At 36.0% G+C, this 12,535-nt stretch overlaps 1 protein-coding gene across 1 annotated transcript in view; it reads right to left on the reverse strand.

Annotated features, from left to right (window-relative positions):
- The window catches only part of ARHGEF38 (Rho guanine nucleotide exchange factor 38), a 156,610-nt gene that overhangs the window by 103,264 nt on the left and 40,811 nt on the right, over window positions 1–12,535 (reverse strand). The gene's annotated exons all lie outside the window — the stretch shown is intronic.

Below are 12,535 nucleotides of genomic sequence, written 5' to 3' on the forward strand. Positions count from 1 at the left end.
TGAAATTGAGTTATTTGTAGTGAGGTGGATGGACCTAGTGAAGGTAGGTGTAGGAAGTCAAAAAGAGAAAAACAAATACTGTATGCTAACACATATATATGGAATCTAAAAAAAAAAAAAAAAAAAGGTCATGAAGAACCTAGGGGCAAGATGGGAATAAAGACACAGACCTACTAGAGAATGGACTTGAGGACATGGGGAGTGGGAGGGGTAAGCTGGGACGGAGTGAGAGAGTGGCATGGACATATATACACTACCAAATATGGAATGGATGGCTGGTGGGAAGAAGCTGCATAGCACAGGGAGATCAGCTCAGTGCTTTGTGACCACCTGGAGGGGTGGGATAGGGAGAGTGGTAGGGAGGGAGATGCCAGAGAGAGGAAATATGGGGATATATGTATATGTATAACTGATTCACTTTGTTATAAAACAGAAACTAACACACCATTGTAAAGCAATTATACTGCAATAAAGATGTTAAAAAAAAAATAGAGCTGAGGTGAGAAAGCCTGCAAGGGGAGCAAATTTTAAAGGGAAAAGTAGGAACTCTGTTTTAACATGTTAAATTTGAGATGTCTTGTAGACAATTACATAGAGGTTTGAGTGGGGAGCTGGATACAAGCAAAGAAAGCCTTCAGGGAAAATGTCCAGGCTGGAGGTACAAATTTTCAACCGTCAGCATGTAGATGGGATTTAAAGGCATGAAACCAGATCAGATCTTCAACAGGGTGAAGGGAGACAAAGGAAAGAAGAGGACCACAGAATGAGCCCTGAGCTATTTCAGTGTTTACAGGTTAGGATCAACGAGCACAGGAGATGGAGGAGGAGCCATTCGAATACCAGGGGCCAAACTGGGTTTATGTGCAGTTTCAGGACACAGAAAGAGAAAGCTTTTCTGTCAAATGCTGGTAACAGGTCTGAGAAAGGAGAGCCTCCTTCTGCTAAAGTCTAAAGCAATTATTTGCTGCATAAGTAATTAGCATAACTAATCACAAATTCCCTTCTGTTGTGATCATTTCTAGCAACACCTTGAAATGTATCTTTGATTGTTACCTGGCTTTTTATGTGTTTATGAGTCATTTTCTTGACCATATTATAAACTCTTTTAGGGCAGGACCATGATATAAATTTCTATGATTTCCATGCAGAATTTAATAAAGGGCCTTGCACTTGACAAACATTTAATCTTTTAATTTGCATATTCAACTAAAATATTACATTCTCCATGAAATATTGCCTACTTAATCTATCTGGAAGTGATCTGTCCCTTCTGTGAACTCCAACCGCATTTATTGTCTGCACTTAATCAATTGTTGCTTTGCATTACAAGTTATCTTTTCATAGCTATGGGTTTTGTCACCTCTAACTAGGGATTTTTAGTCTTTTAATGGCAAAGGATGAGTCTCACATGTCTTTGTGTACTCCAAATGGCATATAATTAATTATTAATTAACTCATATAATCAACGACTTCTCTGTATCTAAAGAGCCCTAAATAAGTGCTTATTAATAAATATGTGTTTCCCTGATATATGCTTCCTTTCTTACCTAGTATTTATTCTTTGGAGTCCAGGATTCATGGCCCTGTACTGAAATGCACAGCAATGTTCATCTATGCTTAGTTCATCTATGTGTAAAGTTGCCCCGCATCTCTGGCATTTCATTAGAGAGGTTTATAGCACCATTATAATAATCACAGCTGCTGAAATTTTGTTGCTTATTTTTACAGATAAAAGCAGATTAAAATAGTGGTTTATGCATCTCAGTTCTGAGAATGAGATGATGAGCACCATCTTGTTACCCAGGCTAAAGGGATGACTTTCCTAGATATTAAAACAGATTTGTGTATCACATCTCTCTTTTTCAATTTTGAGCTTTCCAACCCCTGCACTGAAATGGAAAATGCATTCATTTATCTCCTAACTTGGCCCAGCATTTTTTGACCTGGACTATAGGTTATAAAAATTAAAGAAAAATAGAGTCGTCCTGAAATGGAGATTATAAGGTTCTTACAAATGTAACAACACGGGGGAGAGTTTCCATCATAAAACTGTAATTCAAGGATTTTTAAAAATCCCTTATTTTTTGAGCTGAGGCCTTCTGAACAAGCAAAGATAAGAGATTTTCTTACCTATAAAAAGAAGCTTCACATACTAGAATATTGATGTATCACTTCCATACTCAACTTAATCTGAATCCAATCTGACAGCAAACTGTCTTCCAAGATGGCAAAGCAGAAAGGTCCCTCCCAGGGAAAATCAGAACATGAACAGAGATGACTCAATGTCAGTTACATCTTGTATATTAACACAGTGACATTGTGCTTGGCAGCACCATTTACTGATGTGATTTTTATTTTTAAACTTAATGTTCTACAACTATAGACTTTTCCAACCTGATTGACAAACTTTTTAAAAAGTAAAGAAAACTTCATTGAGTTTGCTTTTTTTTTACTTTTCTAATGTAACATCAATTATTTGACCTTATAATGGAGGAACAATGGCTCAGACTATGTAATAAATGTAGAGATTCCACGAAGAAAGTGAAAATGAAGTCTTTGATCTTAAAAAACATGGAGCTCTAACCTGGCCATATAGATCATGGGATTCTTCATTGTGATGTGATCATAGTAACCATGAAATTCTGTATTTTTAGAGGATTGAAGAATATATGTATCAATGTTTCAAGAAGATTTCCAGCAAGAGTATAGTATTTTAAAGTCAGCACATTAGCTCAGAAAAGTCAGTACAAAGCAGAATCAGAAATTCAAGTGCATTTCTGAATCATTACTCCCAGCATCTCAATTATAGTTAGCAGGAATTGCTTTGATTTTTTCCAGACTTTTATTTAATATAGCAACTAAAAAAAGTGCTGTGCTTTCTGACTTTCTGGGCAGCATTTGTTTTCATATTATCAGCCTGGCTTTTATCTCTGCACTCACTCTGTGAAGTCCTGTTACTGAGAAGTTTGATCACAGGAGCTGCTGGACTCTGCAGGGGAAAGGACTAGATTGAGAAGGAGGTGGAATTGGAGAGAGGGACTTAGTTGGTTTTTTCCTCCATTTGTTTTACAATCCAGAAAGATTTCTGGTATTCTAAGCATAGCCCGAGAAAGAGCCAAGACACTTGGGAGACTATTTTATACTACAAAGTTTCTTCTAAACAACTTAATGTGTATCCTTATACTAAAAATGTAGTCTCTTCCTCCCTGAAGTCACAATAAAAAGATAATTAATTGGAAAGTTTGGCAGAATAAACAAGGTAGAGTCATAGGAAAGGTTTTCATTCTTGCATATAAAATTTTACATGTATATTTAAAAGTTAAATATAGTTAAGGAGAGAAAGGAAGAGAGAAAGAAAAAATAAGGGCATTATAATTTTAAATTAAACTTTTTATTTTGAAATAATTGTAAATTCACATGCAGTTGTAAAAAATAAAAATTAGAGGGATCCTGTGTTCCCTTTACAAGTTCCTCTAACTGCAATATCTTGCAAGACTATGTGTGCATTGAATTTTGATATGATATTATAGAACATATTATGAATGGAGTATGGTGATTGCTTGCATAAATAAGACATGTCTGTGAGAAATCAACATCTTGATTCCACTTAGTTCACAGCAATTTCATGGAGGAGACAGAGTTGATTTTAAGAAGTTATGCTTAGTGAACTAAGGTGGAATATATTTGAGGCCTAGAATACAATCTGAAAATTTTGGAAGTTAACAGAGACAGATAGAGTAGTTGGGTGAGTCTATGAGACCAGAACTATCCTAATACCAAAAACCAGGCAATGACATTACAAGAAAAGAAAACTATGGACCAGTATCTTTAATGCATGGAGATGCAAAATTCATCAACAAAATATTAGCATATTAAATTTAAAAATGTATAAAAAGAATTATACACTATGACCAAGTGGGATTTATCCCAGGTATGCAGTGACAGGTCAACATTCAAAAAACAATTAATGTAATCCATCACATCAGATTAAAAAAAGAAAAAAATCACATGATCATATGATAGATACAGAAAAAGCATTTGACAAAATCCAATGCCTATTCATGATAAAAAATACTCTCAATAAACTAGGAATAGAGAGGTATTTCCTCAACTTGACAAAAAATATCTACAAAAAACCTACAGCTAACTTAAGGGTGAGAAACCTGAAGCATATTTGCTAAGGTCAGGTACAGGGCAAGGATGTTCCCTCTCATCACTCATTTTCAACATTGTACTGGAAGTTCTAGCTAATGCAATAAGACAAAGGAAATAAAAGGTATACAGATTAGGAAGAAAGACATAAAACTGTCTTTGCCCATAGATGACACTATTTTCTATGTAGAAAATACAAGACAGTCAACAAAAAAACCTCCTGGAACTACTAAGTGATTATTGCAAGGTTGCAGTTTACAGGGTTAACAGACAAAAGTTAATTGCTTTCCATACCAGCAATGAGCAAGTAGAATTTGAAATTACTAACACAACACCATTTACATTAGCATTCCCCAAAATGAAATATTTAGATATAGTTCTAGCAAAATATGTACAAGACCTATGTAAGGAAAGCTCAAAACTCTAATGAGCAAAATCAAAGAACTAAATAAATGGAAAGATATTCCATGTTCATGGATAGCAAGACTCGATATTGTCAAGATGTCAGTTCCTCCCAACTTGATCTATAGATTCAATGCAATCCTAATCAAAATCCCAGCAGTTCTTTTGTGGATATTGATAAACTGATTCTAAAGTTTATATAGTTTATATGAAAAGACAAAAGACCCAGAATAGCCAACACAATATTGAAAGAGAAGAACAAAGTTGGAATACTGATAATACCTGACTTCAAGCCTTACCATTAAGCTACAGTAATCAAGACAGTATGGTATTGGGAAAGGGACAAATAGATTAATAGAAGAGCTCAGAAGTAGATCCACACAAGTATAGTTAACTTACCTTTAACAGTGGAATAAAGAAAGTACAATGGAGCAAAGATAGTTTTCTCAAAAAAATAGTGCTGGGACAACTGGACATCCATGTGTAAAAACATGAATCTAGATACAGACTTTACACCCTTCACAAAATTAACTCAAAACAGATCACAGAACTAAATGTAAAATGCAAAATTATTAAGAAAAAAACCTAAAAGATAACATAGGAAAAAACCTAGATGACCTTGAGTATGGCAATGACTTTTTAGGTACATCAACAAAAGCGTGATCCATGAAAGAAATAATTGATAAGTTGGACTTCATTAAAATGTAAAACTTCTGCTCCATGCAAGACAATATCAAGAGAAAGAGAAGACAAGCCACAGAATGGGAAAAATATTCTCAAAGACACATCTGGCAAAAGACTGTTAAATATACAAAGAACTCTTAAAACTCAATAATAGAAAAACAAACGACCCAATTAAAAAATAGGCCAAAGATATTAATGGACACCTCACCAGAGAAGATATACGGATGACAAATAAACATATGAAAAGATGCTCCACATCATATGTCACTGGCGAAATGCAAATTAAAGCAATGAGACATCATTACACACCTATTAGAATGGCCAAAATCCAGAACACTGACAACACCAAATTCTGGTGAGGATGTGATGCAACAGAAACTCTCATTCATTGCTGGCAGGAATGCAAAATACTACAGCCACTTTGGAAGACAATTTGGTGGTTTCTTACAAAGCTAAACGTATTACCATATGATCCAGCAATCATGCTTCTTGGTTTTCACCCAAGTGGAATGAAAACTTATGTCCACACAAAACCTGCACATTGTTGTTTGTAGCAGCTTTGTTCATAATTGCGAAAGCTTGGGAGCAACCATGATGCCCTTCAGTAGGTGAATGGATAAATAAACTGTGGTCCATCCAGACAATGGAATACTGTTCAGCCCTAAAAGGAAATGAGCTATCAAGCCATAAAAAGACAAGAAAGAACCATAAATGCACATTACTAAGTGAAAGAAATCAATCTGAAAAGACTACATACTGTGTGATTCCAACTATATGACATTCTGGGAATAAGAGAGGATTTTTAGGGCAGTAAAAATACCCTCCATGATACCATAATGACGTGTCATTATACATTTGTCAAAACCTATAGACAACACAAAAATGAACCATCATGTGAACTCTGGACTTTGGGTGATAACAATGTGTCAATGTAGGTTCATCAGTTGTAACGAAACTAACACTCTGGTGGGGGATGTTGATAATGGGGGAGGTTATACCTGCGTGAGGCCAAGGAGTATATGGAACATCTCCCCTCAACTTTGCTGTGAATCTAAAAGTGCTCTAAGTCTTAAAAAAAAAGAGTAGCTGGGTACAGTAATAGAAAAAAACAGGAGGGCAAAAATTGCATGGTTGCCTATTAAGCAAAAGTGAATGACTATTATTTCTGACAACAGTAAAAGTCTTTTAGTGAAGGTGACAGCTAGAGAAGACAATTTTGACAGGAGTCCTATGACACTTAAAGATTTATGACAATAGATATTTGCTCACCTATGATTTCCTCTATTTGTTATGCAGGCAAAGTTTTAGTAAATAGCTTTGAGAAAACTAATTTATCTACCTATCTATAAATGAAAGCTGGGTATATTTTAATAATTACTAGATAAAATACTTCTGCCTTGGTTCTTTTATCTTGTATTTCAGTGAATTATCATGACTGTAATTCTGTTCTTTGTTCAGTGAGATTGGCAAAGTTTCATTTCACTTCATTATCTGAATTCCTCTTTTGGAGAAGTGGGTGTCTGAGAGCTGGGCTGGGGAGGGGATTAAGGAGGCGATTCAGACAGCACTAAGAGTAATCTCAGAGAGTGCATCCAAGGAGCAAAACTAAAATTGTGAGACGAGCAGGCTGTCCAAAGGGTCTGCTGCCCAGCCTCTGTGCTTTGTATAACTCCTGGGAGCAGCTTTCAGGGAGAAAGGCAGCCAGGCCCTGGATATTGAGGTAGAACCCAGATTTGAGGGGTCAAGACAGACACCAGGAATGTCCAACCAGGAACCTCAGATGAGAAGGCAGAAAATGGAAGCCTGAGAAATTCCCAGAACATGTGCTGAAGCTAGAGTCCCCTTTATATAAGATAGCAATGGACTCATTCTGGTGAGTAGGGAGCCATTTAAAATACAGCAAACTCCTAAGGAAAATAAAAATCATTCACTAAACTAAAATGTAGTAACTATAGCTTAAAATTCATAGGACATCAATTGGGCCATGGCCATCTTTCTGTTATATACAGATTTTCATGACATTACAGTATTTGAACAGTATTTTTATTATCATTATACCCTCCTTCTCCCTGTCCCCCTTCAGAGATACTTTGATCTGCTCTGTGTTCTCTCCTCACACATAAGCTTCTCTATCAGGGTTGATATCATAGTTTAAGCTATAGCAACTTCACTCAAGTAGGGGACAGGAGCAGGAAACTGATTCCCTGGGCCCCGTGGTCCCTTCCCTCCCTTGCCCCTTTGAAAAAAAAAAAAAAAGGACAAGTTAAAGTTTTGTCCCCTCTAATTCCCTGTCTTTCATGTTCTCCTATTCCAGGCCTCCCCTCACCCACTTTGGACACTGAGGGAGAGGGTTTTGGTAGGATGTCAATACGGTGTACTATAGGTCACATATATCACACAGAAAAATTGCCATCATGACACATAGACTTGCATGATAATACTTGTGGGCACCATTTTCCATCAAGGGGCTCTGCATACAGAGAGAGCTTGATATTGTTCTCCTCAAATTTATGGGCCCTCAATAAAGAAAATAAAGTATTTTCCATTTAAATTACTTTTTGTTATTTATGGTTTAAAATAAAACATGTAAATATATTTCTCAGGGGGAAGAGGTTCCATAAGGGTATTTATGGTATGATTACAATTTCACAAAATATTTGGGTATATCTGTATATACCTAGACAATAAACCAAAATATTTATAGTGCTTATTTCTAAGTGGTGAAGCTATAGGTGATTATTTTCTTCTATATATTTTTTCTAATAAAAATTACTTACAAAATTGCTGCCGTAAAGGGTATCCAATTTTTTTTTTTTTTGCAGTACGCAGGCCTGTCACTGCTGTGGCCTCTCCCGTTGTGGAGCACAGGCTCCGGACGCGCAGGCTCAGCGGCCATGGCTCACGGGCCTAGCTGCTCCGCGGCATGTGGGATCTTCCCAGACCGGGGCACGAACCCGTATTCCCTGCATCAGCAGACAGACTCTCAGCCACTGCGCCACCAGGGAAGCCCAAGGGTATCCAAATTTTAACAGAAAATTCCAATTGAGCTCTTGTCAGTACAAAATTATTTGTCCTTTTTTCAGAAAACGCAAAATGTCAAGTATAATTCACACAATTAGATCAAATATGAGTGAATCCAAAATAAATACATATAACTTTCTTATTACATAGATGAAAATTGACTAAATGTGTATTCAAATATATATACATAAATAGAATACCCTTGGAGGGGTAAAAAGAAGCTGGTAATGGTGTTTGCCTCTAGAAAAGGAAACTAAATAGCTATAAAATGTTATCGTGTCCTTGAGATCTTTGGTATTTTTGTATTATGTGAATTTTACAAATAAAACAATAATTAAAAACTAAGAAAAGTAAAAACATGTATTTAAATTTCTCTAACTATTATTTTCAATCAGTTTTTGGTCCTTTCCTTACACATAAAATCATTTTCCATGGTTAGGTTAATTTACTCTGGTTTTGATTTAGTTTGACTTTACTGCCAAAAATGTAGAGTCTCTTCTATAGCCCTATTTGGATAATAAATAATAGGACCAGTTTCCCACCAAATGTCTCAGCACTGAATGTTGTGGATAATTTTTGCCTTCTTTGCAAAACCTCTCACAATGCTGTCACTAAAGAAGATGTAACAGCTGGATTTGACCCTGCTTTCAGTTAGGTGAAGTTTTGTTTATAGAAAAGCCTTGAAATTAAGATCAAGTTTTATAACTACAATTATCACAAAACAGGTGTTGGTCAAGCGCTGGGTCCGGACATTCATTTGTACCCTGATTCATTCATGCAAGTTCACTCAGAGCAGTGCTTTTCTCAGTTTTCAACTTCCTTCTTCCTGTATTCACTTTTATAAACTGACTTGTTTCTTCTGGGACTGAAAAGACATGGATCAGTTGCGTAGAAAGAAGACATGGAGGAAATACAACGCAGAAAAGACAGTCTTCTCAACAAGAGAAAAGACATCCATCAGATGACATCCCAAAGTCCCTTCCAGCCTAGCCTGTACATGTAAAATATTTAATTATGTTGCCTCTGGTTTAGCTAAGCACAGTTTGCAGACCATTTCCATGGTAACATGAAAACTGTATGTGTTAATTTCTAAATTTTGACACTAACTGATGACAGGTGGCTTGTGTGCAAAGCCCATGGTACTGAAATGCTTAGGAGGAAAGGAGGACATGAAAAACCTAATGAACAATGAAAAGGTGGTAAAGTTAATGAACTGGTGGCATAAATTAACTACCTCAGCACACATATAAATGTTTATAAGAATCATCTGAATTCCTGAGCATTTATTTACTTAACCAAAGCTTAAAAGCATTAAGAAGTGGGGAAAATGTTGATCAGACATGAGACCTTAGAAACCTCCCACTGGTTGCTATTACAACATTAGTGGAGAGGACATACAGATTATTGGACTGAAGTTAAATTCCACGAGGAAGGCAGAGAGCACTGAAAGATAACTAAACAAAGGGAAGTGCCAGATGTGAAAAATCAAGAAGCTATAAGCAATCTCAATAGCATAATAAAGGAAATATGAGTTAGAGTTACGAGAACAGTAATTCAAAGTATTGAGAGCCAAAGTTAAACATGCCCAATAAATAAATGACATGTCACCATAATGGAAACATTTTATTTTACATGGTCTGAAACACCAATTCTTAGAATTGCTCCTAAGAGTTACATAGGAAGCAAAAATTAAGAAAGACAACAAAAGTGAAAACACAAAAAAATTAGAGAGCATACACAAGAGTATAGCTCAGCAACGGCATGTATATTGGTGACACCAGTTTAACGCACCAGTGTAGTAGATGGTGTAAAATTGAGAACCTTTTCATTCTGAATAAACATCTTATTCCATTTGATACAAAAATGGATTATGAATTCAAAGGGACGTATTTTCTTATATATGTAGTCTTTTTTATATTGATCATTAACTCATCACAGGGACAGAACTTTGGTAAATTGTGCTTATTTTGAAACATGTCTTAATCACCTTTGCTTTTATACATATTAAATACTTCATATTCAACTTAAAAAGAGAAAGAAATAAAGATAGAGAATATAGACGACTCTTTTAGGATCAAGAGAGAGTTTGTGTTTTTGTTTTTTAAGATAGACAATGATGAGAAAGATCCAATAGGGAGAGTAAAATCAATTATGCAGGACAGAAAAAGGACACTGTCAGGACTAAAATTCTGGAGTAAGCTTGAGGGGGTAGAATCCTGCATTAGTAGAGAAGTTTTTTGGCCAGGTTTTATGGGTAGAGATGCAGGTAGTTTGGTAGACTTGGTGATGGAAGTGTGTGAACCTTCTTACTGTGTCTATTTTCTCAATGAAATGATGGAAAAGTGTGTTAGCTGAGAGTTCAAAGAAAAGAGGGAGTGTTTGAGATGTGAGGAGCAAGAAAAAGATGTGAAAGAATACTTTCAGAGACATTACTGGGGGGCCCACGTGAAGGAAATGGTCATGAATTTTAAGAGATTGGTTCAGCTGCATGGATAAAGGTAGAAAGTAGGCAGAAAATGGAACTTCATGGAGGGCAGGTGTTTTCAGGCAAGTAAATGGAAAGAGAGAGCAAAAAGGGAATTGAGTTCATCTGCAAGGAGTGATTTTTAAAATGAAGGACCCATGGGAACTAAACCAGGTGTGGGCTTGATGAACATGTGAAAAGGCAGTGATGAGCTCAGTAGGGTGGAAGTCCTGACGGCATCAGGCAATTGTCGGCTATAGCAGCAGGAGTGAGCTGAAAGAGAGGACATGGGGGTTAGAGAACGGTAAGCCTGGAATTCTGATTCTGAGGGTGTGAAGTTATTGATATTGATGGTTGTAGGATGTGGCCCTGGAACGAGTGGCTGAGATGGGGTTGAGGAAAGATTGCTGGATGTAAACCAGTCAAATAACTGAGTGAGAGGCTGGGAGGCTGCGTGGATCGTTTGCCTGAATATTGAAATTACCAAAAATGGATGGCAAAATTAGGTAGAGAGAGAGAGAAGTTATGGAGACATGGAGCTAGGTTTAAATTTTTTCAAAGATAGGAGTGACTGGTTAGGACTGTACCGTAAGGGAGGGTAGATAGTGGTAGAGTCTAAAGCCACGTGCATTTAAAATCAACATTTGAATAATTATGAATAATAATTTGAATAATAATTATTCAAATAATTATAGATATCTATTCTGGATATCTGCCAGAATAGAGGTTGCATCAGTGCAGCTAGTTTATATTAAATGAAAAACACACCAAAAATATTTTTGTATATTTAGCAATGAAACTTGAGAGCAAATTTTTATCATGACCATGAATGTTATTCCTACTTTTACAGAATTACTAAGAAATTTCCAGATTCAGAAAGTTGCCTTCTAACTTGAGAACTGCAAGAGGATTAAATCAGAATACTAATGAAGTGTTTGGAACAGGACCCAACAAATAGTAAGTACCTAATAAAAAGTCATGAGGGAAGAAAACTAAAGATGACTCCCTATGAGGAAATATGCCAAGCTTGCTTTGCCACTTGTCTTTATACATTGTCCTAAACCAAACAAAGAAAAAAAAACCTTTTATATCAAAGGTCACCTTGATCTACACTGGTTTTCCCTGATTTGTAGACCAGACACTTTTTCTATTATTTCTGAGAAGCGTCTTGTGCTAAGAAATACAAACTTTGCTTCTGGATGTTGTAAGTACTGGGGGAAAGATTGAATAATTGATGCTGGAACTATTGACTCACCATATTTTTATAATCATGGGGTACATGTTACAATGCCAAACCCAGAATCCACAAAGTTGGATATATCTGACCACTTAAACATGGCAAAAACAAACGAATAAACCATAAAGAAGGTTTTGACTTTTTAACCTTAATCAAGGTTAGAAGGCAAAGGACAAACTGAGAAAATTAGCTTCAATGTGCGGGGTTGAAAAAGAATATCCCTAATGTAAAAAGAGGTTTTATAAAACAATAAGAAAAAGACAAGCCATAATTTTTTTAAAGGGCAGACATGGACATGAATAGGGATTAAATGAATAGAAATGGCTGATGAATATATAAGAAGATATTTGTCAGAAGAAATCGAAGGCACCTGGTCTTCATTGTTGTTTGTAAAACCAATAATGCTCAGCTTTAAAGAGGCTGCAGAGAAGCACCCTCTCAAGCAATATTAATGGGAATGAAAATTAGAACAGTATCAAGTTTTTGGTTGTCAGTTGGCAATCTTTATCAAAATCCTAAATATGCATATCCTTTGACCTAGCAATTCCACTTCTAAGAATTTATTCTATGCAGAT

The sequence above is a fragment of the Phocoena sinus genome, chromosome 5 (assembly GCF_008692025.1).
Source record: "Phocoena sinus isolate mPhoSin1 chromosome 5, mPhoSin1.pri, whole genome shotgun sequence".
NCBI lineage: Eukaryota > Metazoa > Chordata > Mammalia > Artiodactyla > Phocoenidae > Phocoena > Phocoena sinus.